We start from the raw sequence: 27,080 nt of genomic DNA on the forward strand, positions 1-27,080 counted from the left end.
TGTTTTACTTTAAAGCAATTTATTTGAGTACGTACAACTTTGGAATCCTAGTGGTCTCATATTAATGATTCTTTCCTTCCAACTATTAATATCATGTATGTCAATACACAAAATATCTGCAATTTTCAGCTATTTTTTTCTCAGTGACATTTGGGTTTCTCATGAATGTAAAAAAAAAGAGGTGATTATAATTGCGATAGTTTTTTATTTGTCCTCTATTTTACAACTTAGACAATGATTATTTCTCTATTGAACACTGGAAAAAATAAGTCAAACATTAAATTAGTGATGATTTAAATTTAAATTTTAGTATCCTATAGAAATCATAACTATTTTCAAAAGACACTATTTCTTGAATCACATTTTAGTATATATTTTATTTTTTCCTACTGAGATTCTTTGAGGCTTTTGAATACAAGGGATTAAAAAATATATGATTTAAGGATTTATCTTCATTGTAGTTGATAATGACCCAAATAATATTCTGATTATCTATGATGCTGATTCTCATTTCCTGAAAAAAAACTCCTAATTTTTTTTAAAAACCTTTACTACAACAACATACGAAAGTGTGAATCCTTTCACATAGATTCTTCATATATTCATTAATTCAGGTAGAAAGATGTGGCAGTGATGAGGTGTGAAAAGAACAGTGAATATGGAATGAAAGTAAAATATGTTGCAAACTACACCATGCTATATGTTGGCTTTGCAAGTTAGGAAAACTATGTAAGGTCAGTTTCCTTACATTTAAAATGTGACTAAAAATACTCTGATTAAAAGGAATTATTGAAAAACTTAATGAAATAACTGTAAAATCCTCAAGCACAGTATTTGAGATATAGTGAGCCTCAATTGAATATTCCCTTGCCTTAGTCATTATAGAAGCTTTTGACTCTTCAAGTCCAGTAAATGCTTATTACATTCTATTGCTTTGAATATCCCAGTATAGTTCCCTGGTGAGTTATGCTAAAATTCATGAAGGACTCATATTGCTTAGGATACAGCCCATGCAGCCTCCTTCTACTTCTCTGTGCCTTCTACCTTAGACACACTACAGAAACATATAAAGGAGAACAAGGAGAAGGGTTGCCTCTTAGCCACATTTTTGAAAATATTTCCTCTTTGTCATCTCTAAGATAACATTATCATGACAATGTCTAACATTTTGACACGACAGGTGTTAAAACTCTGATGAGAAACATAAGAGAAAAGGCAGTGAGGAATTAATAACTGATCCCATGTTAAAAACTGAATCACGGCGAGATGGTGGGCAAAGAAGGCTTCCTGTTTATGTATGTGCCTCCATTAACTGATAGCTGACTCAACCTCCACACCATCCAATGTACATGGAAATTACTGAATTTTCATAATTACTTAACTATCCACTTGCTATAAAATTAGCAATTCATTGTTCATTCATCCTTTAGAGTTAATACATAATTCTTTAGTATCCTAAAATTTACATACCTTTTTTTCTGTAAAGATAAATAAAAATAAAAATATTGTCACAGGTCTAAAATAGATAATTTTGGTGGTGCCTGGGTGGCTCAGTCGGTTAAGTGTACGACTCCTGATTTCAGCTCAGGTCATGATCTTACAGTTTTGAGAGTTTGAGCCTCACATCGGGCTCTGCACTGACAGTGCGGAGCCCAGTTGGGATTCTCTCTTACCATTTCTCTCTGCCCCTCCCCTGCTCTCACATGCTTGCTCGCTCTCAAAATAAATGAATGAACTTTTAAAATAATAAATAAATAGGGGCGCCTGTGTGGCTCAGTGGGTTGAGTAGACTGAATCTGCAGCTCAGGTTGTGATCTCATGGTTCCTGAGTTTGAGCCCCATGTTGACAGCTCAGAGCCTGAAGTGTGCTTCATATTCTGTCTCCCTCTCTCTCTGCCCCTCCCCCACTTGTACTCTGTCTCTCTGTGTCTCAAAAATAAATAAATGTTATAAAATAATAAATAAAATAAAATAAAACAAAATAAAATAAAATAAAATAGATAATTCTGTGCTAACATTGAGAAACTACCTAGAAAATCTGAAATGGAGAGTTCCTAGAAGGTAAAGCATGTGTCATTTCTTTTGTTTCCTTGGAGTTTCTCAGATTTCCACAATTAATATTGGTAGAACAAATGAAACAATATTATAATGCAATATTTTACTCATTTTGCACTGTTAGGTAAATAGATTTTATTCAGGAAAATCATTTTTGGGAACGTGAGCGCAATTTAAAATGTGTTTATAAAAAAACATTCCAGTGAAGTGGGAAATCAATAATACTCTAAGAATTCAAATTCCATGAAAATTATATTATACCTCAGTCATGTTTACTTCTTTAATAACTGATTTTTTAGGAGAGTTTGGTCTTTTTTCCATGAGATATGCTTGTTGTCTTTAAATGATTCTTCACTCAATAATTGTTGATGTCAAATATCCAAAATATTGCATTCACACTAAAACTGGGCTTAGTAACATATCATTCTAGATTTGCGTATTTACTTATTCATAATAAACAACAAGATCCTCATTTTTTTAAGTTTATTTATTTACTTTGAGAGAAAGTGTGTGCAAAAATGAGCGGGGGAGGGGTATAGAGAGAGGGAGAGAGAGAATCCCAAGTGGGTTCTGCACTGTCAGGGCAGAGTCTGATACAGGGCTCACACTCATGGACTGTAAGATCACGACCTGAGCCAAAATCAAGAGTCAATGCTTAACCCACTGAGCCACGCAGGAGCCCTCCCAAATTCCTAATTTTTAATAAAGTAACTATTATACTGTATACTTACAATTGTTTTTTATGAAACTAAAAATAAACTAGTGATATGAGTATAGGTTCAGACAGATTTTGTGTCAGTCCCAGCAAATAATGAATGTCACACAAAGGCCCCTGCATCTATAATAAATTGGCCTATGTTTAGGAGAGCTCATTGTCAAAGATACATTATTAACTTTCTCTCATTTTAATTTAGATGCCCAAATTAAGCTCCAGACATACAAATTACTTAAAATATCTGTTTTTAAAAGAGAAAAATTAGATTTTAATGTGAATGATATCATTCACATGTCTTACATGATATATGTGTCTTTGCCAGGTGACTTTCAGGCTTATTAGAAAACTTACTTTCAAATTACTGAGTACCACTTAATTGTTGTGGGACTTTTCTCAATCTCATTTCTGAGCACTAATTTATAAAACTGGCATTTTAATGTCTGTCATACCTATCTTATTGAAATTGTTTCTATTCAAATAAGGTGTTATATGAGATAACACTACTATATCTGAAAATTTCAATTGTTATACCAATCATACTTGTAGTGATATCAGTAGCAATAATTATGCATACTTCAATTTTCATCAAGTATACTAAATAAATATATTTTCATTTTTAATGAATATATTACAAATGAATATAAATCTATGTCTATGACATAGTCATAATAGCTAGAGATTGAAGTCATTATATAGATACAACTGTGTCACCCTAGTCTTAAATACCTCTTCTGGTCTTCAATTTTATCAGTAATAAAATGAGAATAACACCTGTTATAGAGTCGTACTATGATTACAAAACAGAATATAATAGAAAATACTTGGCTCATAGTAAACATTCAAATCATTTCACTAAAATACAGAAATTTGTAGTGTAGGTAATTCATATAGGTCTGTAATACTGAGAAAAATATGACCATTTGTTGTGAAACAAGCACTACCCTCCCCCCCCCCCAGGGAAGAATTGTCAGGAGAATAACAAAATCCATATGAAAATGTTTTTAAAATTAGGAGGTTAAGTTTCAAAATAATTTTTTCACTGCTATTATGCTCATTTTAGAAATGAAGAAAATGTTTTATAACAATGATTTATTATAATTTACTTCAGCAGTTATGCCCAGAATCTCCTGTTATTACAAGTGTATATCTCTACATATCATAATTCTTAAGCATAACTTTATTTTCAATGTTATGAGGTATGAGTTAATTTATTAACTTGTAGATGCAGGGAGGTAATGACCTACAGTTCACAGAGTCAGTAATATTTACTGAGCAGAATTGGGGGGTACATTAAAATTATAGCATACTCTAAATTCAGGCCCTTTGTAATTATTCTCCCCTTTGCCTTGATCAGTCTTCCTTGAAATATCAACTTGTTCACTCTCATAACACCAAACTCTTCTCAAATGTCACCTTATTTGAGGTGTCCAATAACATCATCTAATTGTACCCTGGAACTATTCATAACCTCTACTTCATAGAACTTATTTGAAAGATATTACATTTTAGTAGACTTTATCTTTAAAGTAGTTTTAGATTCACAACAACATTGAGCAAAAGGCACAAAAATTTTCCCTATATTCCTTGCCCCCACACATACATAGCCACCACCATAATCAATATCCCCACCACAGTGGTACATTTGCTACTATTGATGAACCTAAAATAACACATCATAATCACTCAAAGTCCATAGTTTACATTATAATTCACTATAATTCACTGTATATTCTATGAGCTTGGACAAATGTATAATGACATGTACCAAATCACCATAGTATCATATAGTATAGTTTCACTATTTTAAAAATCATATAATGAAAAGACATGAAGGAAATGTAAATACTACTACTAAGCGAAAGAATCTAATCTGAAAAGGTTACATAGTGTATGCTATGATCTGAATGTTTATGCCCACTCCTGCCCCCAGGTCATGTTGAAATCCTAATTACCAAAGGTAATGATGGTAGGAGATGGGACCTTTAGGAAGTGCTGAAGTCAGAAGAGTAGTGCCCTCATGAATGAGATTAGTGCCTTGTTAAAGAGACTCTAGACAGATTGCTAGAACCTTCTATCATGTGAGGACACAGTAAGAAGGCACCCTTTTGAACAAGGAAATGACCTCTCACCGTCTGCCTCACTGAATTTGCTGCCTGTGCCATGATCTTGGACTTTGTAGCCTTTAGAACTAAGAAAAATAAATTTCTGTCTTTTATAAGCCATCAAGGCTACAGTATTTTGTTATAACAGCCCAAACAGACTAAGACACTGTATGATTCCAACTATACAACATTCTACCAAAAAAAACCACTGTCATCATTTCCTATAGATTATTTATGAGGTTTATCATTTTGGATAGTGTAATTGCAGTACAATTGTAGTATTGATTTTTTGTACTAGATGGCAGGAACTCTGTTCAACTCACAGCCCAAAACTCTTATCTCCTCTCTGGTGGACCATGAATGAAATCTCTACTTTTGTTTGTTTGTTTAGACTTCCAGCTGTTTATTTTTTTTCTGGAAATTTGAAGTTTCCTCTAAATAGGTGCAGTTCAGCAGTCAAAGATTTATGCAAAGTATACACCCAGAGTTTGGAGGACTTTCTCTGCTCTTATTACACGACCAGGACTGTATTTCCTCTCTAGCAAAAAGACTTATAAAGGCAAGTCTCAGTAGTTTGATTTCTTGTAGTCTCCATATCCCTTCAATTTCTGCTTTTTTTTGGGGGGGGGGAGGGTTACTTTTTAAAGCATTCTTTAGCCTTTAAACAGTTATTTTTATATAGTTCTTCAGAGTTTATTGGTTACCTGTGAGTAGGTTAATTAGGCCAGATATTCCATCATTACTAAACTGTATTCATGTTAGAGCATATTTAAGGAAGCAAGTCAAAATATTCTAGAGTTTTTAAAGTGTAGGATTAAAGGATCATGAGATAGAGTTTGCCCAATTGAATGTTCTATATAGAAAGAATCTCTTGCAGCATGCTATTTGCCAGTAAATTTTTTATAGAATTTTTATACTTTTTGCCTGTCTGAATGTTACTAATAACCACTAAGCATCCAGGCAGGTTTAAATATCTTTAATGCAGGAAAAAAATTTGTGTATGTTATAGTAGAATAGAAGCTAAAATTGTTGTTATAGAGATTTGATAGTGGCTTTTTGAAAATGTAACTGTAGTAGAATTATCTGATGTGTTATATGATGAGCCAGTAGTGTGTGTGTGTGTGTGTGTGTGTGTGTGTGTGTGTGTGTGTATGTGCGCATTCATATTTATCAGGATTCAAAATTTGGCCTTCAGAATGGAGGTCATGGATAGTGGATAAGAATGTCTTGATCTATGGTTTTTGGATACAACATGGGACACAAATAAAATACTGAAATTGGATGTAAATTAGTTAGTAGTTGTATTTGAAGATCCTTTTGCAGTGTTTTATTGAGAAGCACCAAGGAGGAATAAAATGTGCAGATGACAAGTATGTATCCATCAAGTACAACATGAGATATTTTCAAACATTGTATATTTATACCCATTGTGTCTTTATTCCTATAAATGTTTCTTATTTTACAGATGAGAAATCCAGCATTTGTTGAGGCCAAATATTTATCTCACATGACAAAAATTATGAGTGGTGGAACTAGAATTAGAATCTAGGGAAACCCGCCTCTAGATCTCAAGTACTTTCAAGGCTATATGCACCATGGTGTCTTTTTGCAGAATCCATGTGCTTGAATATAAGTATCCCCGCTCAGGAAAGGCATGCAGAAACTCAAATATAACAAATTTCCTTAAGTTTATAGATGGAAAAAGACTGAAGAAAAATATTACAGCATATTATTCATGTTTGGTCCTACTGGTTGAGTATGCAGGATCCACACAGGTGGCTGGAAGCAAAGTTTTAACAAAGGCATGTATTTTGAGATCTATCAGATGTCCCCAAGATTAGATACATGAATTTAGTAACTTCAGAATTTTTCTGGTTTTCCCCTGAGCTTACAACCATTCTATTTTGCACTTGTTTGTTGTTCTTTTTGTCTTTTTTTTTTAATCTTTCCAATCCCTTGATGAAATCAAATGCTCTATCTCATAAGAAGACTTCATTAGATAGTCCATCTGTGATTGACATTGCTATTTTTAAATCTTTTTTTTTTAATTTCAGAGAGAGAAGAGAGGAAAGGTACAAGGGAGTGAGAGAGAGAAACTTAAGCAGGTTCCAAGCTCAGCGTGGAGCCTGGGGCGGGGCTTGATCACACAACCCTGGGATCATAACTTGAGCTGAAATCAAGAGTCAGATGATCAACCAACAGCCCCTCAGGTGCCCCAGCACTGCTATTTTTTTTAAGTGCTAAATAATGTTTGAAGAACTTATTTTATATTATGCTAACCATACAGTTATTTACTGTGTGTACAAATATGACCCACAAAGATGCCAATACCATAAAGTACAGGAGCTAACTCTGGCTGTTAACACATTAAACACTTAGTAGGTAATCCTTCAACATTTCCTACTTTTAATAGTGGAATACTTTGTAGTAGTTTAAATTGGTAAATTGGCCCACAAATTTAGAGGTCCAAAGTTTACAGTTGAACTTTACTTTCTTCTTACTTTTGATATTAAACAAAATATATCCTTTCAAGTTATCTTCCAAGAATTTTACTGTGATATGGTTTATAAGTGGATTTTAAAATGCTACTGTAGAGTAATGGATTTTACTTTCTTTCAAGCATGTTCTTAAGGAACAAAATCATTAATGTAACTACAACCCACTAAATTAATGTTGTGTCTCTTTTACAATATTTCAGTCAGTATTTCCTATCATTTTACTATGTGACCATGTTTGAATAGGTATATAATTGACTGCCCCAACTGCAGCATTTACGAAAGTTATATGCAGTTGGCACTAGGATATCTCAAGTTCCTAAGCTCATTACATTTATGACTTTTGAAAGCTAGCAGTCAAGTCATGTCTCTTCAGCGTAAGACTCCAAGGAATTGCACAGATAAAGAATTAAAAGAAAAAGTGAGTTGAAAAGAGTCAAAAGCAAGCCAGACTAGTAGGAGACACAAGCAGCAAGAAACAGCAGAAAGCAGAGCTTCAAAGTAGGATATGTGGACTCTTGTGGTACACATAGATATCAAAAGAAAAACAAACGGTAACATTTTGGTATTCACCCAACTTTCAAAAGGAAGCCTCCAGAGAAACTGGAAAAAGTATCTTAAGGAATTTTTACCTCTGAGATTAAACTTGTTGAAAAGATGTAGATTGAGATGAATAATAGCATTCTTTCAGATTGTGATTCTATTCTCTACATGTGGAAATAGTGGCTTTATATACACATAGGCATATCCCTTTGGTCTCACGAAGAAAGCTGTGATTTTGAGGAGAATGTAGCAAGTATTTTCAGGTTAGAAATAGAGGTACTGCTGTTTCACTTACACAAAAATGCACCTGATAATGAGTTGCATTTATTGTATGCTTAATTAAAACTGTGTTTCCATTTACATATAATTTTTGAAACACTGTTTCATGAAGATAATTAATCTCACCATAAGTGGTTTTTTTCATTAGTTTTAATAAAACAAGCTTTGAAATATTCAAGCCAATCTTTATATCAAATACCCTTACCTGATACATACTAATCTAAATATTTTGGATATTGTCCTTCACTTTTAAGGCAGCTTCCTGGTGTTATAGTGAATATTGAGATTTAAAGTTAAAATGGATATTCCTTTTTTTAAGTTTATTTATTTATTTTCAGAGCGAGAGAAAGGGCACAAGCAAGCCAGCACAAATGGGGTAGGGACAGAAAGAAAAAGAAAGAATCCCAAGCAGGTTCCACACTCAGTGGGAATCCTGATGTGGGTCTGGATCCCATGAACCAGGAGATCACAACCTGAGCCCCTGAGCCAAAATCAAGAGTCGGACACTCAAACCAACTGAACCACCCAGGCATCCCAAAATGGGTATTTCTAATATAACTTTAATTTAAAATGTATTCATATGTTTTTATGCAGCCAGGGAGTTGGATAATTGAGTCCAAGTACAAAAATTCCACTAGAACTATTATTGCTTAGAAATCAGATGGAATGATGATTTGTGTCTGCAGTCAGATGCAGCATCTGTTGCCAATCAAATCATTTCTTTCAAATGAAATCTTGTTTATCTTAAAATGCAGTGCTCTACATACTTCAAAGCCATCTATTTTCAAAATAAAATAGATATAGCTAACAAGCTGGGATTTCTTTCTAACAGAATTCTTTTATTTTTTTAACTGGCAGAATATGTATAAAACATATTGAGACATTTAGGTAAATTACAGAAAACTTTAAAGAAAACAGTTAATGGCAAGATAAAAACTTTTTGCATTTTTCTAAAAGAAAACAAATTGTTTTTCATATTTTTGGGGGCCATAATGTTAATAATGGAAGTGCTTCTTTCTTGGTGGTTATATCTTCCTCACTCAGCCTGAAAATTGTACATTGGAAATTAAGTGAAAATGGATTTCACAACATTTTAAATAATAAAAAAAATATATGTATGAAACTAGCACTGGCCAAGATGGATTTAACCTCCTACTTGAAGCAATCCAAAAATAAAACAAAATAACATGTGATTTTCAAGATATCAGGCATCAAAGTGGGTATCAAATATAAGGAAATTAAAGATAATCAACACTGAGAAATGGGAAACAAACAAATAAGCCCTAAAACTGTATCAGCTTACTCTGTTGATAGAGTTTCTGACCAATGATAAAGGGAGAGGACTATGAGTTAGTGCCTGGTAGGCATGTTAATTTTAGGAGCTGGAGCTGAGAGAACATAGAAAGTAATCATTTAAAGTAAGAAAGACAAAGTCCCTGAGAGTACTTAATCCATTCCTGAGATGGATATTAATCAGTTAATCATGCTGGGGGGAAACAACCTAAGATGGGAAAGAACCATCTTAGAGCAGTAGAGGGAACTGTATCCAGTGCTCACGCAGAGCCTCATTCTCTTAGACAGACAAGAAACCTCATGACTCACAGGCACTGAATGAAGGATTCAGAAGAGTTTAGTAACAGTAGTAGGATGATTATTCAGACTGAGCTATCATCCAACATAACCCTAAAAGCAATATGTAAAAGGACGAAATTAGTTCCAAGTAACTGCACCAGGCAAAGCTCAAAAACAGTAATAATACAAAACAATATCTAACAACTAACCAAGTATTTGTCTGGCATCCAAACAATACCAGGCATGCACAAAAAGCAGAAAAATGCAATTCATAATAATGAGAAAAATCAAATAATCGAACAGACCCAGAAATGATAGAAATATTAGAATTAAAAGGCCAAGGCATTACCACTATTATTATAACCATAAGTTCAGAAACTTAAGTAGAAGCACTAAGGATGTTGAAAAAAGAATACACAAATTGAATTCCTGAGAGATGAAAATTATAATGGATATAACAAAACTATACTGTAGAAGGTTAACAGTAGATTGGAAACTGCAGGAAACAAACAAAACAAGGTTACCAAAGTAGAAAACTAGGCAAAATAAATTATCTACAAACTATCCATTAATCTAAAAGATATCAGGGATCTATACTACAAGAATGTTATAGAAAGTCTTTAACAATAAAGAGAAATAACACAATGACAAAATATAGATTTACACAAAGAAAGAGAAACGAAGATGTTAATTTTGTAAGATATGTTAATTTTGTAAAGAGTTAATGTTTTTATTAACTAAATAAATATAAATATAATTGAATGCTTAAACAGAATAAAATAAATTGAAATATAATTGAATGCTTAAACAGAAATGATAACAATGAAGTATGCGGTTTACAGCACACATAAAAATAAAATACATCATACCAGTAGTACAAAGGATGGGAATGGTTTAATGAAAATATGTAATTATAAGTTTTTTATACTGTACTTGAATCAGTATAATATCACTTAAAGTCAGACGGATAAATTTTACATGTATATTAAAGCAACCACTGAAATGATGAAAAATGATGAAATAAAGCTATCATGACCAAGGTAGTCTCAAGGTTCCCCTCAGCTTGACTAAAATTTTTTTTAATTTTTAAAAATTTTTATTAATGTTTATTCATTTTTGAGAGAGAAAGAGATGGAGAGAGCACAAGCAGGGGAGGGGCAGAGAGAGAGAGAGAGAGAGAGAAGGAGAGAGAGAGAGAGAGAGAGAGAGAGAGAGAGAATGTGAGGCAGGCTCCAGGCTCTGAGGTGTCAGCACAGAGCCTGATGTGAGGCTTGACTCACAAACAATGAGATCATGACCTGAGCCAAAGTCAGACGCTTAACTGAGCCACCCAGGCTCCCCATGACTAAATTTTAGACAGGTTTTTTCCTGACTATAGGTCCCTGACCTTCCCCTTCTTAAAGCATTTATTCTAGAATACTTGCAAATGTAAATTATTTTTCTGCCCTTTCAAGATACAAATATTCTCCTATATCTTTATACCCAGTAATATCTTTCTTAAGTACCTGAGAGCCATCCTTTGAAATACAATCATCAAAAAAATAGCCCCTCTCTCAGTTTGTGGAAGTGAAGGGTTTCTGTGGAAGACTCCAAAGAAGCCTAACTTATTTAAGCACCAAATAGCAAACAAAGGTGTCTTAATTTCATTGACTGACTTCCCCTTTAAAGTCCTCTAGTATTTTCCCTAGCTCACTTCAGCACTTAAAAACTCTCCCATTTGTTTTAGGGAGCTAGAGTTCAATCTCTCTTTTGTAATAGTTTTGATCTCTATTTAATAATCTTGAATAAAATCTCTCATGCTTGTTTCATTCCATCCAGTTAATTTTTCTTGGAGAGTAATTAATGGAACATCAAAGGAGATGATATTAATCATAAAAAGCATTTAATTAATTCAAAAAAAGAGAAATAGAACAATAAGAGCCAATGAAACATACATACAAATAACAAGGGCTTAGAATTAAACCTGACCTTATCAATGTTCACATTAAATGTTAAGTATTTAAAATACACCAACTAAAAGACAGAAATTTCTAGTTTTCATTTAAAAAAAAAAACAGATATGTGCTGTCTGTAAGAAACACACTTTAAGACACAAAAACATTAAAATTGAAACATGGATGGAAATTACCAGGGCTAAAGAAGCTCATTTTTGAATGAAAAGGGGATCAATTCATTCACAAGAAAAAAAGATCCTAAATATTTATGCACTAGTAATGGACCTTCAAAATGTATGAAGAATGGGGCACCTGGGTGGTGCAGTCGGTTAAGCGTCCAACTTCAGCCAGGTCACGATCTCGCGGTCTGTGAGTTCGAGCCCCGCGTCGGGCTCTGGGCTGATGGCTCAGAGCCTGGAGCCTGTTTCTGCTTCTGTGTCTCCCTCTCTCTCTGCCCCTCCCCCGTTCATGCTCTGTCTCTCTCTGTCCCGAAAATAAATAAACGTTGAAAAAAAAATTAAAAAAAAATGTATGAAGAAAACATTGATAACATTGCAAACAGAAATAGACAAATCCATGATTACTGGCACAAATGCCAATATTCCTCTCTCTCAATAACTGATATAACAAATAGAAAATCATAAAATGTATAGAAAAGATGAACAATATCATCCTACAAGATGACTTACTAAACATTTATGGTACACCTCACCTAAAGACAACAGTAAATGTATTTTTCTCAAATAGGCATGGAATATTTACCAAGACAGTTAATTTTCTGGGCAATAAAACAATTCTCAAATTTAAAAGACTCAAATAATACAGAGCACATCTTCTGAATAATTATTTTATTTACATTTATTTATTTCTGAGAGACAGAGAGAGAGACAGAGCACAAGTGGGGGAGGGGCAGAGAGAGAAGGAGACACAGAATCTGAAGCAGGCTCCAGGCTCTGAGCTGTCAGCACAGAGCCCAACACAGGGCTCAAACCCACAAACCGTGAGATCATGACCTGAGCTGAAGTCAGACACTCAACCAACTGCACCACCCAGGTGCCCCTGAATAATTATTAATCAATAGTGGAAAGATCTCTAAAAATACTCCCATAGCTTATTTAGAAAATAAATAGTACTTTTCTAAACATCCCATTGGTTAAAGAAATTAAAAGGGAAAGATGAAATATTTAATCTGAATAAAAATGAAAACACAACCCAACACAATATGGGCTAGAGCTATGCGCAGAATTAAAATCTGTACAACAAAACATTCGCAATAGAAAATAAAAACAAGTCAAAAATCAATGACTTCATTTTTACTTTAAGTACTAGAAAAACAATAGCAAAGTAAAGAGAAACAGTGAGAAGCATAATGGAAATTAGTATAATGGGATTCAGGAAAACAACAGTGAAATCAATGAAATCAAGACTTGGCTCTAAAAAAGAACAAAGATGGAGGACTGGCACTACTTCCTATACTTATAGTATACCATACCTATAGTATGTCTTTAAAACATACTGCAAAACAAAGTAATTATTAGAATGATCAGGTGTAAAAATTGGAATATGGATAAATGGAGCATGATAAAGAGTCCAGAAATAGTTCCACTCATATACAAACACATGATTTACAAAGTGAAAGAGATTTCAGTAAATAAATTTTCCATGAATGCTGCTAGAAATATTGTTTAGCCATTGGTAACAAAATTAACTTTGAGGCATGTTTTACACCATATACAAAAACTAATTCAAAATGAATCCCAGACTTAAATTTAAAATCTCAAACCATAACATTTTTAGAAATAACCTTAGGAGAATCTCTTTATTATCTTGACTGAGGCTAAGATTTCTGAGAATCAAAACAAACAAAATGCATTAAAAAAAAAGAAAACAAACAAACAAACAAACAAACAACTTGAAGCATAGGCTAAAGTGCAGGATCTTGAAGCTTCCAGCTTTCATTTTCTTTTTCAACATTACTTTGGCTATTTGGAGTCTTTGAGGTTCCATACAAATTTTAGGATTGTTTGTTCTAGCTCTGAAAAGAATGCTGGTGATATTTGGATTGGAATTGCATTCAATGTGTATATTGCTTTGAGTAGTATCAACATTTTAACAATATTTGTTCTTCCAAGCCATGAGCATGGAATGTGTTTCCATTTCTTTGTGTCTTCTTCACTTTCTTTCATAGGCTTTCCATAGTTTCCACTGTACAGATCTTTTACATCTTTGGTTAGGTTTATTCCTAGGTATTTTATGGTTCTTGGTGCAATTGCAAATGTGATCGATTCCTTGATATCTCTTGCTATTGCTTTGTTATTGTTATATAGAAATGCAACCAATTTCTGTACATTGATTTTATATCCTACGACTTTGCTGAATTATCAGTTCTAACAGTTTTCCGGTGGAGTCTTTCAGGTTTTCCATGTAGAGTATCATTTCATGGACTTCTTTTTTGCCAATTTGGAAGCTTTTTTTTTCATTTTGTTGTCTGATTGCTGAGGCTATGACTTCCAACATTATGTTAAACAACAGTGGCGAGAGTGGACATCCCTGTAAGTTCCTGATCTCAGGGGGGAAGCTCTCAGTTTTTCCCCATTGAGAATGATATTAGTGGTGGGCTTTTCATACATGCCTTTTATGATGTTAAGGTATGTTCCTTCTAACCTGACTTTCTTGAGTATTTTTATTAAGAAAGGATGATGTATTTTGTCAAATGCTTTTTCTGCATCTATGGTTCTTATACTTTCTTCTATCAATGTGATATATCACATTGATTGATTTTCGAATATTGAACCACCCCTACATCCCAGGAATGAATCCCACTTGATCACGGTGAATAATTATTTTAATATACTGTTGAATTCGATTTGCTAGTATCTTGTTGAGAATTTTGGCATCCAGATTCATCACAGATACTGGCCTATAATTCTTTTTAGTGGGGTCTTCGTCTGGTTTGGGAATCAAGATAATGCTAGCTTCATAAAATGAGTCTAGAAGCTTTCCTTCCATTTCTATTTTTTGGAACAGCTTGAGAAGAATAGGTATTAACTCTGCCTTAAATGTCTGGTATAATTCCCCTAGGAAGCCATATGGCCCAGGACTCTTATTTATTGGGAGATTTTTGATGACTGATTCAATTTCTTCATTGGTTATAGGTGTGTTCAAGCTTTCTATTTCTTCCCACTTGGGTTCTGGTAGTGTATTGGTATCTAGGAATTTGTCCATTTCTTCCAGATTGTCCAGGTTGTTGGCATATAATTTTACATAGTATCCTATAATTGTTTGTATTTCTATGGTGTTGGTTGTGATCTCTCCTCTTTCAATAGTGATTTTTACCTATTTGGGTCCTCTCTCTTTTTGAGAAGTCTGGCTAGGGGGTTATCAATTTTGTTTAGTCTTTCAAAAAAGCAGCTCTTAGATTCATTGATCTGTTCTACTGTTTTTTTTCTTTTAGATTCTATATTATTTATTTCTTCTCTAAACTTTATTATCTCTCTTCTGCTTGCTTTGGAGTTTCTTTGCTGCTCTGTTTCTAGTTCCTTTAGGTGTAAGGTTAGTTTCTGTATTTGGGATTTTTCTTGCTTCTTGAGATAGGACTGAATTGTGATGCATTTTCCTCTTAAGACTGTTTTTGCTGCATCCCAAAGGGTTTAGACTGTTGTGTTTTCATTTTCATTTGCTTCTATATATATTTTTTAAGTTCTTTAATTTCCTGGTTGACCCCTTCGTTGTTTAGTAGAATGTTCTTTAACCTCCTTGCATTTGGAGGCTTTCCAAATTTTTTTCTTGTGGTTGATTTCAAGTTTCACAGTGTTGTGATCTAAAAATATGCATGGTATGATCTCAATCCTTTTATATTTGTTGTGAGCTGTTCTATGACCCAGTATGTGATCTATTTTGGAGAACGTGCCATGTGTACTCAGGAAGAATGTATATTCTGCTGCTTTTGGATGAAAAGATCTGAATTTATTTGTTAAGTCCATCTGGTCCAATGTATCATTCAGAGCCATTGTTTCCTTACTGATTTTCTGCCTAGATGATCTGTCCATTGTTGTAAGTGGATTATTAAAGTGCCCTACAATCACAGTATTGTTATCTATATATTTATTTATGTTTGTGATTAATTGATTCATGTATTTGGATTCTTTCACGTTGGGGACATCAACATTTACAACTGTTAGTTCTTGATGGCTAGACCCCTAAATTATGATATAATGCACTTCTTCATTTCTTGTTCCAGTCTTTGTTTTAAAATCTAGTTTGTCTGATATAAGTATGGCTGCTCTGTTTTTTTTTTTTTTTTTGATATCCTGTAGCATGATAGATGGTTCTCCATCCCCTCACTTACAATCTGCAGGTGTCCTCAGGTCTAAAATGAGTCTCTTATAGGCAGCATATAGATTGATCTTGTTTTTTTATCCATTATGATAACCTATATCTTTTCATGGGGACATTTATTCCATTTACATTCAGAGTGATTGTTGAAAGCTATGGATTTAGTGTCATAGTGTGACCTGTAGGTTTCATGCTTGTGGTGATGTCTCTGCTCCTTTATAGTCTGCAACATTCCACTCAGAGTCCCCCTTAGGGATCTCCTGCAGGGCTAGTTTAGTGGTCATGAACTCCTTTAGTTTTTGTTTGTCTGGGAATGCCTTTATCTCTCCTTCTATTCTGAATGACAGCCTTTCTGGATAAAGGAGTCTTGGCTGAACATTTTTCCAATTCATCACATTGAATATTTCCTGCAACTCCCTTCTGGCCTGCCAAGTTTCAGTGGACAAGTCTGCTACTACCCTTATGTGTCTACCCTTGCAGGTTAAGGTCCTTTTGTCCTTAGCTGCTTACTTAATTCTCTCTTTATCTTTGTATTTTGCCAGTTTCACTATGATATGTTGTGGTGTTGACATGATATATTGATTTTGAAATGAGTTCTCTGTGCCTCCTGGTTTGGATGCCTGTCTCTTTCCCCAGATTAGGGAAGTTCTCAGCTATAATTTGTTGAAATAAACCTTCTGCCTATGTCTCTCTTCCTCTTCTGGAACTCCTATTGATACAGACATTATTTCATTTCATTGAATCACTTTAATCTCTAAATCTCCCCTTGTGGTTGAGTAATTACTTTTCTCTTTTCTTAGCTTCCTCATTTTCCATAATTTTATCTTCTATTTTACCTATTCTCTCCTCTGCTTTCCCATCCTTGCTGTCACTGCATCTAGTTTATTTTGCATCTCATTTACAACATTTCTTAATTCGTCGTGACTATTTCTTAGATCCTTGATCTCTGCAGCAATAGATTCTCTGCTGTCTTCTATGCTTTTTTCAAACCCAGCTATTAGTCTTATGACTATTATAATAAATTCTTGATTATATATATTGTTTGTGTCTATTTTGAGCAATTCTCTGGCTGTCGTTTCTTCTTGGAATTTTTTTTCAGGAAAATTCTTCCAATTCATCATCTTGGGTAGTTTTCTGTCCTTTATGTGTTTTAATACACATAGACCAGTGGAATAGAATAGAGAACCAAGTACTGGACCCACAAATGTATACCCAACTAATCTTCAACAAATCAGGAAAAAGTATCTAATGGACAAAAGACAGTCTCTTTAGCAAATGGTACTGGAAGAGCTGGATGTCAACATGCAGAAGAATGGAACTGGACACTTTCTTACACCATACACAAAAATAAATTCAAAATGGATGAAAGACCCAAATATGGGACAGGAACCCATCAAAATCCAAGAAGAGAAAACAGGCAACAATCACTTTGACCTCGGCTGCAGCAACTTCTTACCTGACATGTCTCTGAAGGCAAGGGAAATAAAAGCAAAAATGAACTATTAGGACTTCATCCAGATAAAAACCTGCACAGAAAAGGAAACAATCAACAAAACTAAAAGGCAATCAATGGAATGGGAAAAGATATTTTCAAATGACACATTGGAGAAAGGCTTAGTATCAAAATATCTATAAAGAACTTACAAAACTCAACACCTGAAAAACAAATAATCCAGTGAAGAAATGGGTAGAAGACATGAATAGAGACTTTTTCAAAGAAGACATCCAAATGGCTGACACATGAAAAGATGTTCAACATTGCTCATCATCAGGGAAATACAAATCAGACCACATTGAGATACCACCTCATACCAGTCAGAGTGGCTAAAAGTAACAATTCAGGAAACAACAGATGTTGGCAAGAATGTGGAGAAAGAGAAACCCTCTTGCACTGATGGTGGGAACGCAAACTGGTGCTATCACTCTGGAAAACAGTATGGAGGTTCCTCAAAACATTAAAAATATAGTTACCCTATGACCCAGCAATAATACTACTAGGAATTTATCCAAGGGATAGAGGAGTGATGATTCACAGCGGCACATGTACCCATGTACCCCGATGTTTATAGCAGCACCATCAACAGTAGCTAAATTATGGAAAGAGCCCAAATGTCCACCAACTGATGAATGGATAAAGAAGATGTGGTGTACACACACACACACACACACACACACATACACAATGGAATACTAATTGGCAAATAAAAAGAATGAAATCTTGCCATTTGCAACAATTTGGATGGAACTAGAGGGTATTATGCTAAGTGAAATAAATCAGAGAAAGACAGATATCATATGTTTCACTCATATGTGGAGTTGAGAAACTTAACAGAAGAAAATAGGGGAAGGGAAAGCAAAAAAAATGTTACAAACAGAGAAGAAGGCAAACTATAAGAGACTCTTAAATACAGAGAACAAATTGAGGGTTGAAGGGGTGGGGGGACAGGGAAGGCAGACAAAATAGGTGATGGGCATTGAAGAGGGCACTTGGGATGAGCACTGGGTGTTGTGTGTAAGTGATGAATCATGGAAATCTACTCCCAAAGCCAAGAGCACAGTGTACACATTGTACATTAGCTAACTCGACAATAAATTATATATTAAAAAAAACTTGATAAATTGGTCTTCATGAAAATTAAAATGTCTACTTCTTCAGATATACTATAAAGAAAATAGTATAGTAATAAACAATAATAAAATATTAAATACATAAAAACAATAATCCAAACTGGGAAAAATATATGCAAATAATAATTAAATTAAATAATATGTATTCATATTACATATACATAAATCTCAACATTCAATAATTAGAAAAAAACAACTCTATTAAAAATGGACAAAAACTAGGGGCGCCTGGGTGGCTCAGTCGGTTAAGCGTCCGACTTCGGCTCAGGTCATGATCTCACAGTCTGTGGGCTCGAGCCCCGCGTCGGGCTCTGTGCTGACAGCTCAGAGGCTGGAGCCTGTTTCAGATTCTGTGTCTCTCTCTTTCTCTGACCCTCCCCTGTTCATGCTCTCTCTCTGTCTCAAAAATAAATAAATGTTAAAAAAATTTTTTTTAATGTACAAAAAGTTAAAGTGATATTTTTCCCAAAAATTACTTACGAATATAAGTAAGACATGGCTACTAAATTTATTGTGCAATCTTCAGTGAGATCATAGAACAGAAAAGGGACATTAGGTGAAAACTAGGAAATCTGAATAAAGAATGCACTTCAGTAAGTAATAAACAAACAATAAGTTATGTATAGCTCCTTTTCATAGATCTATTCTTTCTTATTTAGTGACTTTGCATCATTTATTTTGTGTGGCTGTGGTAGGCAGAATAAGGATCTGACAAAAATATTCATGCCCTAATCATTGGAGCCTAAGAATATTTTTTCTCTACTTGGCAAAAGGTTTTTTTTTTCTAGTTCTAATTAATGTAAGAACCTTGAAATAGGGAGATCATCTTGGATTGTCCAGATAGAGCCAATATAATCAAATGAGCCCTTAGAAACCAGAACTCTTTGCACCTGGAAGCAAGAAAGAAATTTGGCAGAAGGGGATATCAGTGATATCCCAAGCCTGAGAAGGATTTGGTTCATGTTGTTGGCTTTGAGAAGTAGGGACTCATGTGCAAGAACCATGGATGGGTTTCTAGGAGGCAAGGGCTCTCTCAGATGGCAGTCAGTATGGAAAAAGGACCTCAGAAACTGGATTATGACAACCACTTGAATGAACAGATTCCTCCCAGAGATTTCTGACAAGAGCCTATCTGGCGGACAACTTGATTCCAGTCATGTGACACTGGAGGAAAGCAACCACTTGAACTAACCTGGACGTCAGACCTAGAGAACTGTGAGATAATACATTTGATTGCTTTAAGACATCAAGTTGTTAGTAATTTGTTATAGTAATAATGGAAAAGTATAATATTTTCTGTCTTATATAAAATAAACACAAAACTTTGTTTAGTATTTTGCATCTTACTCTCAATGAGTCAAAATTCCAATGGCTGTGAATCCTCGCTAACTGTAGTTGTTGTGTAATGGTGTCTAATTTTGAACTTAATTTTATTCGTACAAATGACTAATAAGGTTGAGCATCTTTCATGTGCTTTGCTATTTGTATATATATTTTTGGTGAAGTGTATGCACAAAACTTTTGCCAATATTTTTATTGGGTTGCTAATTTATAGTCAATTTTCATTAGTCACAGATTTTGTATCTGCAAATTTGCAGGTTTGTAAAAATGTATTGATAACTCTGAAATCAATATTCAACATCATTTGCATACATCCATATAGCAATGAAAAATTTGAGTCACTCACTATGCCTGTTCCCAGGTGAAGTCAAACAGACCACTCTCTGTCCCATTGTTTTAGCTCTCACACTCAGGTTTCCTTTTGGCAGTCTATTTAATGCAATGTTTTTCACATTTTTTGTGTGTTGTGTTGGTGATTTCACAGATTAAAATGTCCTTCAAATGTAATGTTGAAATGATGTGTGATGTTCTTGAATGTAAGAAGGATACATTATGTCTTATGGAGAAAATGGATCTGCTAGATAAGCTTTCCCCAGCTATGAGTTATAATGCTGTTGCCTGTTATTTCTATTTTAATTATTCAATACTGATATTAAATAAGGTGTCTTAAAACAGAAAAGCACATAAAACAAGGTTATGTATTGATCGGTTAATGAAAATGTTTCAATCAGAGACTTGTTAGTAACCTAACCCTATATTTCCCCTAGGAACAATGTTCTATATTCAGAAATTCAGTGTCTGACAACTTCGCAGACAGAACCATCATGAATAATGAAAATCCAGCGTACTTACTTTGAGTTTTCTTCATATATTCTGGATATAAATCTTCTCTCTGATAAACGATTTGCAAAGACTCCCTGTTTATGGCTTGCTTTTTAATGCTCTTTACAAATAAAAGAGTATTCTTTATGGAACAAAACATTTTAATTTTATAAAGTTTATTTTGTAGATTTTATTTGTTATTGTTTGTGCCCCTTGTGTTTTATCTGAGAACACTTGGTCTAAAATGAGATTTTAACGATTTTCTCCTATGCTCTCCTTTAAGAGTTTATAGTTTTACATTTCAGATTTGCTTTACGATCTATTTAGTTTTTCTATACAGTGTGAGGTATAGGTTGATGTTCCTTTTTTTTAATTTGTTTTTTTTCAATATATGATATTTATTGTCAAATTGGTTTCCATACAACACCCAGTGCTCATCCCAAAAGGTGCCCTCCTCAATACCCATCACCCACCCTCCCACCCTGCATCAACCCTCAGTTTGTTCTCAGTTTTTAAGAGTCTCTTATGCTTTGGTCTCTCCCACTCTAACCTCTTTTTTTTTTCCTTCCCCTCCCCCATGGGTTTCTGTTAAGTTTCTCAGGATCCACATAAGAGTGAAAACATATGGTATCTGTCTTTCTCTGTATGGCTTATTTCACTTAGCGTCACACTCTCCAGTTCCATCCACATTGCTACAAACGACCAATTTCATTATATCTCATTGCCACATAGTACTCCATTGTGTATACAAACTGTAATTTCTTTACCTATTCATCAGTTGATGGACATTTAGGCTCTTTCCATAATTTGGCTATTGTTGAGAGTGCTGCTATAAACATTGGGGTACAAGTGCCCCAATGCATCAGTACTCCTGTATCCCTTGGGTAAATTCCTAGCAGTGCTACTGCTGGGTCATAGGGTAGGTCTATTTTTAATTTTTTGAGGAATCTCCATACTGTTTTCCAGGGTAGCTGCACCAGTTTGCATTCCCATCAACAGTGCAAAAGGGTTCCCATTTCTCCACATCTTCTCCAGCATCTATAGTCTGATTTGTTCATTTTGGCCACTCTGACTGGCGTGAGGTGATATCTGAGTGTGGTTTTGATTTCTATTTCCCTGATGAGGAGCGACGTTGAGCATCTTTTCATATGCCTGTTGGCCATCCGGATGTCTTCTTTAGAGAAGTGTCTATTCATGTTTTCTGCCCATTTCTTCACTGGGTTGTTTTTTGGGTGTGGAGTTTGGTGAGCTCTTTATAGATTTTGGATACTAGCCCTTTGTCTGGTATGTCATTGGCAAATATCTTTTCCCATTCCATTGGTTGTCTTTTACTTTGGTTGGTTGTTTCCTTTGCTGTGCAGAAGGTTTTTATCTTCATAAGGTCCCAATAGTTCATTTTTGCTTTTAATTCCCTTGCCTTTGGGGATGTGTCAAGTAAGAAATTGCTACAACTGAGGTCAGAGAGGTATTTTCCTGCTTTCTCCTCTAGGGTTTTGATGGTTTCCTGTATCACATTCAGGTCCTTTATCCATTTTGAGTTTATTTTTGTGAATGGTGTGAGAAAGTGGTCTAGTTTCAACCTTCTGCATGTTGCTGTCCAGTTCTCCCAGCACCATTTGTTAAACAGACTTTTCTCCATTGGATGTTCTTTCCTCCTTTGTCAAAGATTAGTTGGCAATATGTTTGTGGGTCTAGTTCTGGGGTTTCTATTCTATTCTATTCCATTGGTCTCTGTGTCTGGTTTTTTTTGTTGTTGTTTTTTTTTTGCCAATACCATGCTGTCTTGATGATTACAGCTTTGTAGTAGAGGCTAAAGTCTGGGATTGTGATGCCTCCTGCTTTGGTCTTCTTCTTCAAAATTACTTTGGCTATTCAGGGCCTTTTGTGGTTCCATATGAATTTTAGGATTGCTTGTTCTAGCTTTGAGAAGAATGCTGGTGCAATTTTGATTGGGATTGCATTGAATGTGTAGATAGCTTTGGGTAGTATTGACATTTTGACAATATTTGTTCTTCCAATCCAGGAGCATGGAATGTTTTTCCATTTCTTTATATCTTCTTCAAATTCCTGCATAATCTTTCTATAGTTTTCAGCATATAGATCTTTTACATCTTTGGTTAGATTTATCCCTATGTATTTTATGCTTCTAGGTGCAATTGTGAATGGGATCAGTTTCTTTATTTGTCTTTCTGTTGCTTCATTATTAGTGTACAAGAATACAACTGATTTCTGTACATTGATTTTGTATCCTGCAACTTTGCTGAATTCCTGTATCAGTTCTAGCAGACTTTTGGTGGAGTCTATTGGATTTTCCATGTATAATATCATGTCATCTGCAAAAAGGGAAAGCTTAACTTCGTCTTTGACAATGTTGATCCTTTGATTTCTTTTTGTTGTCTGATTGCTGATGCTAGAACTTCCAACACTATGTTAAACAACAGTGGTGAGAGTGGGCATCCCTGTCGTGTTCCTGATCTCAGGGAAAAAGCTCTCAGTTTTTCCCCGTTGAGGATGATGTTAGCTGTGGGCTTTTCATAAATGGCTTTTACGATGTTTAAGTATGTTCCTTCTATTCCGACTTTCTCAAGGGTTTTTATTAAGAAATGTTACTGAATTTTGTCAAATGCCTTTTCTGCATCGATTGACAGGATCATAAGGTTCTTATCTTTTCTTTTATTAATGTGCTGTATCACACTGATTGATTTGCGAATGTTGAACCAGCCCTGCATCCCAGGAATGAATCCCACTTGATCATGGTGAATAATTCTTTTCATATGCTGTTGAATTCGATTTGATAGTATCTTATGAAGAATTGTTGCATCCATATTCATCAGGGATATTGGCCTGTAGTTCTCTTTTTTTGCTGGGTCTCTGTCTGGTTTAGGAATCAAAGTAATACTGCTTCATAGAATGAGTCTGGAAGTTTTCCTTCCCTTTCTATTTTTTGGAATAGCTTGAGAAGGATAGGTATTATCTCTGCTTTAAACGTCTGGTAGAACTCCCCTGGGAAGCCATCTGGTCCTGGACTCTTATTTGTTGGGATATTTTTGATAAAGGATTCAATTTCTTCACTGCTTATAGGTCTGTTCAAGCTTTCTATTTCCTCCTGATTGAGTTTTGGAAGTGGGTGTTTAGGAATTTGTCCATTTCTCCAGGTTGTCCAGTTTGTTGACATGTAATTTTTCATAGTTTTCCCTGATAATTGCTTGTATCTCTGAAGGATTGGTTGTAATAATTCCATTTTCATTCATGATTTTATCTATTTGGGTCATCTCCCTTTACTTTTTGAGAAGCCTGGATAGAGGTTTATCAATTTTGTTTATTTTTTCAAAAAACCAACTCTTGGTTTCGTTGATCTGCTCTACAGTTTTTTTAGATTCTATATTGTTTATTTCTGCTCTGATCTTTATTATTTCTCTTCTTCTGCTGGATTTAGGCTGTCTTTGCTGTTCTGCTTCTATTTCCTTTAGGTGTGCTGTTATATTTTGTATTTGGGATTTTTCGTGTTTATGGAGATAGGCCTGGATTGCAATGTATTTTCCTCTCAGGACTGCCTTCGCTGCATCCCAAAGCGTTTGGATTGTTGTATTTTCATTTTCATTTGTTTCCATATATTTTTTAATTTCTTCTCTAATTGCCTGGTTGACCCACTCATTCTTTAGTAGGGTGTTCTTTAACCTCCATGTTTTTGGAGGTTTTCCAGACTTTTTCCTGTGGTTGATTTCCAGCTTCATAGCATTGTGGTCTGAAAGTATGCATGGTATGATTTCAATTCTTGTATACTTATGAAGGGCTGTTTTGTGACCCAGTATGTGGTCTCTCTTGGAGAATGTTCCATGTGCATTCGAGAAGAAAGTATATTCTGTTGCTTTGGGATGCAGAGTTCTAAATATATCTGTCAAGTCCATCTCATCCAATGTCTCATTCAGGGCCCTTGTTTCTTTATTGACCGTGTGTCTAGATGATCTAACCATTTCTGTAAGTGGAGTGTTAAAGTCCCCTGCAATTACCACATTCTTATCAATAAGGTTGCTTATGTTTATGAGTAATTGTTTTATATATTTGGGGGCTCTGGTATTCGGCGCATAGACATTTATAATTGTTAGCTCTTCCTGATGGATGGACCTTGTAATTATTATATAATGCCCTTCTTCATCTCTTGTTACAGCCTTTTAATTTAAATCCTAGTTTGTCTGATATAAGTATGGCTACTCCAGCTTTCTTTTGACTTCTAGTAGCATGATAAATAGTTTTCCATCCCCTCACTCTCAATCTGAAGGTGTCCTCAGGTCTAAAATGAGTCTCTTGTAGACAGTAAATAGATGGGTCTTGTTTTTTTATCCATTCTGATACCCTATGACTTTTGGTTGGCGCATTTAGTCCATTTACATTCAGTGTTATTATAGAAAGATATGGGTTTAGAGTCATTGTGATGTCTGTAGGTTTCATGCTTGTAGTGATGTCTCTGGTACTTTGTCTCACAGGATCCCCCTTAGGATCTCTTGTAGGGCTGGTTTAGTGGTGACAAATTCCTTCAGTTTTTGTTTGTTTGGGAAGACCTTTATCTCTCCTTCTAGTCTAAATGACAGACTTGCTGGATAAAGGATTCTCGGCTGCATATTTTTCTGTTCATCACGTTGAAGATCTCCTGCCAGTCCTTTCTGGCCTGCCAAGTTTCAAAAGAGAGATCGGTCACGAGTCTTATAGGTCTCCCTTTATATGTTAGAGCAAGTTTACCCCTCGCTGCTTTCAGAATTTTCTCTTTATCCTTGTATTTTGCCAGTTTCACTATGATATGTCATGCAGAAGATCGATTCAAGTTACGTCTGAAGGGAGTTCTCTGTGCCTCTTGGATTTCAATGCCTTTTTCCTTCCCCAGATTAGGGAAGTTCTCAGCTATGATTTCTTCAAGTACACCTTCAACACCTTTCCCTCTCTCTTCCTCCTCTGGAATACCAATTACACGTAGATTATTTCTCTTTAGTGCATCACTTAGTTCTCTAATTTTCCCCTCATACTGCTGGATTTTTTTATCTCTCTTTTTCTCAGCTTCTTCTTTTTCCATAATTTTATCTTTTAGTTCACCTATTCTCTCCTCTGCCTCTTCAGTCCGAGCCGTGGTTGTTTCCATTATATTTTGCAGCTCTTTTATAGCATTTTTTAGCTCCTCCCGACTGTTCCTTAGTCCCTTGATCTCTGTAGCAATAGATTCTCTGCTGTCCTCTATACTTGTTTTCAAGCCCAGCAATTAATTTTATGACTATTTTCTAAATTCACTGTTATATTGTTTAAATCCCTTTTGATCAGTTCATTAGCTGTTGTTATTTCCTGGAGATTCTTTTCAGGGGAATTCTTCTGTTTCATCGTTTTGGAAAGAACTGCAGGGCACTTCCCCTGTGCTGTCTTGAATAACTTGCGTTGGTGGGCGGGGCCACAGTCAGAACTGATGTCTGCCCCCAGCCCACCACTGGGGCCACAGTCAGACTGGTGTGTGCCTTCTCTTTCCCTCTCCTAGGGGCGGGATTCACTGTGGGGTGGTGTGGCCTGTCTGGGCTACTTGCACACTGCCAGGCTTGTGGTGCTGGAGATCTGGCATATTAGCTGGGGTGGATTGGCAAGGTGCACACGGGCGGGAGGGGTAGGCTCAACTCGCTTTTCCTTCGGAGATCCGCTTCAGGAGGGGCCCTGCAGCACCAGGAGGGAGTCAGTCCCATCGCCGGAGGGATGGATCCGCAGAAGCACAGCATTGGGTGTTTGCACAGTGCAAGCCAGTTCCCTGGCAGGAATGGTTCCCCAAGGGATTTTGGCTGGGAGATGGGCGAGGGAGATGGTGCTGGCAAGTGCCTTTGTTCCCTACCAAGCTGTGCTCTGTCGTCCGGGGCTCAAAGACTGTCCCTCCTGTTGTCCTCCAGCCTTCCCGCTCTCTGAGCAGAGCTGTTAACTTATAACCTTCCAGATGTTAAGTCCCGCCCACTGTCAGACACACTCCATCCAGCCCCTCCGCTCTTGCCAGCCAGACTGTGGGCTCTGCTTGGCTGGCTGGCTGCCCCTCTGTTCCGGCTCCCTCCCACCAGTCCCTGTAGCTTGTAGTGCTACCCCCTCTCTGCCCTTCCTACCCTCTCCTTGGGCCTCTCATCTGAGCTTGGCTCCAGAGAATCCGTTCTGCTAGTCTTCTGGAGGTTTTCTGGGTTATTTAGGCAGGTGTAGGTGGAATCTAAGTGATCAGCAGGACGCGGTGAGTCCAGCATCTTCCTACACT

This window comes from Prionailurus bengalensis, chromosome D3 (genome assembly GCF_016509475.1).
Source record: "Prionailurus bengalensis isolate Pbe53 chromosome D3, Fcat_Pben_1.1_paternal_pri, whole genome shotgun sequence".
NCBI lineage: Eukaryota > Metazoa > Chordata > Mammalia > Carnivora > Felidae > Prionailurus > Prionailurus bengalensis.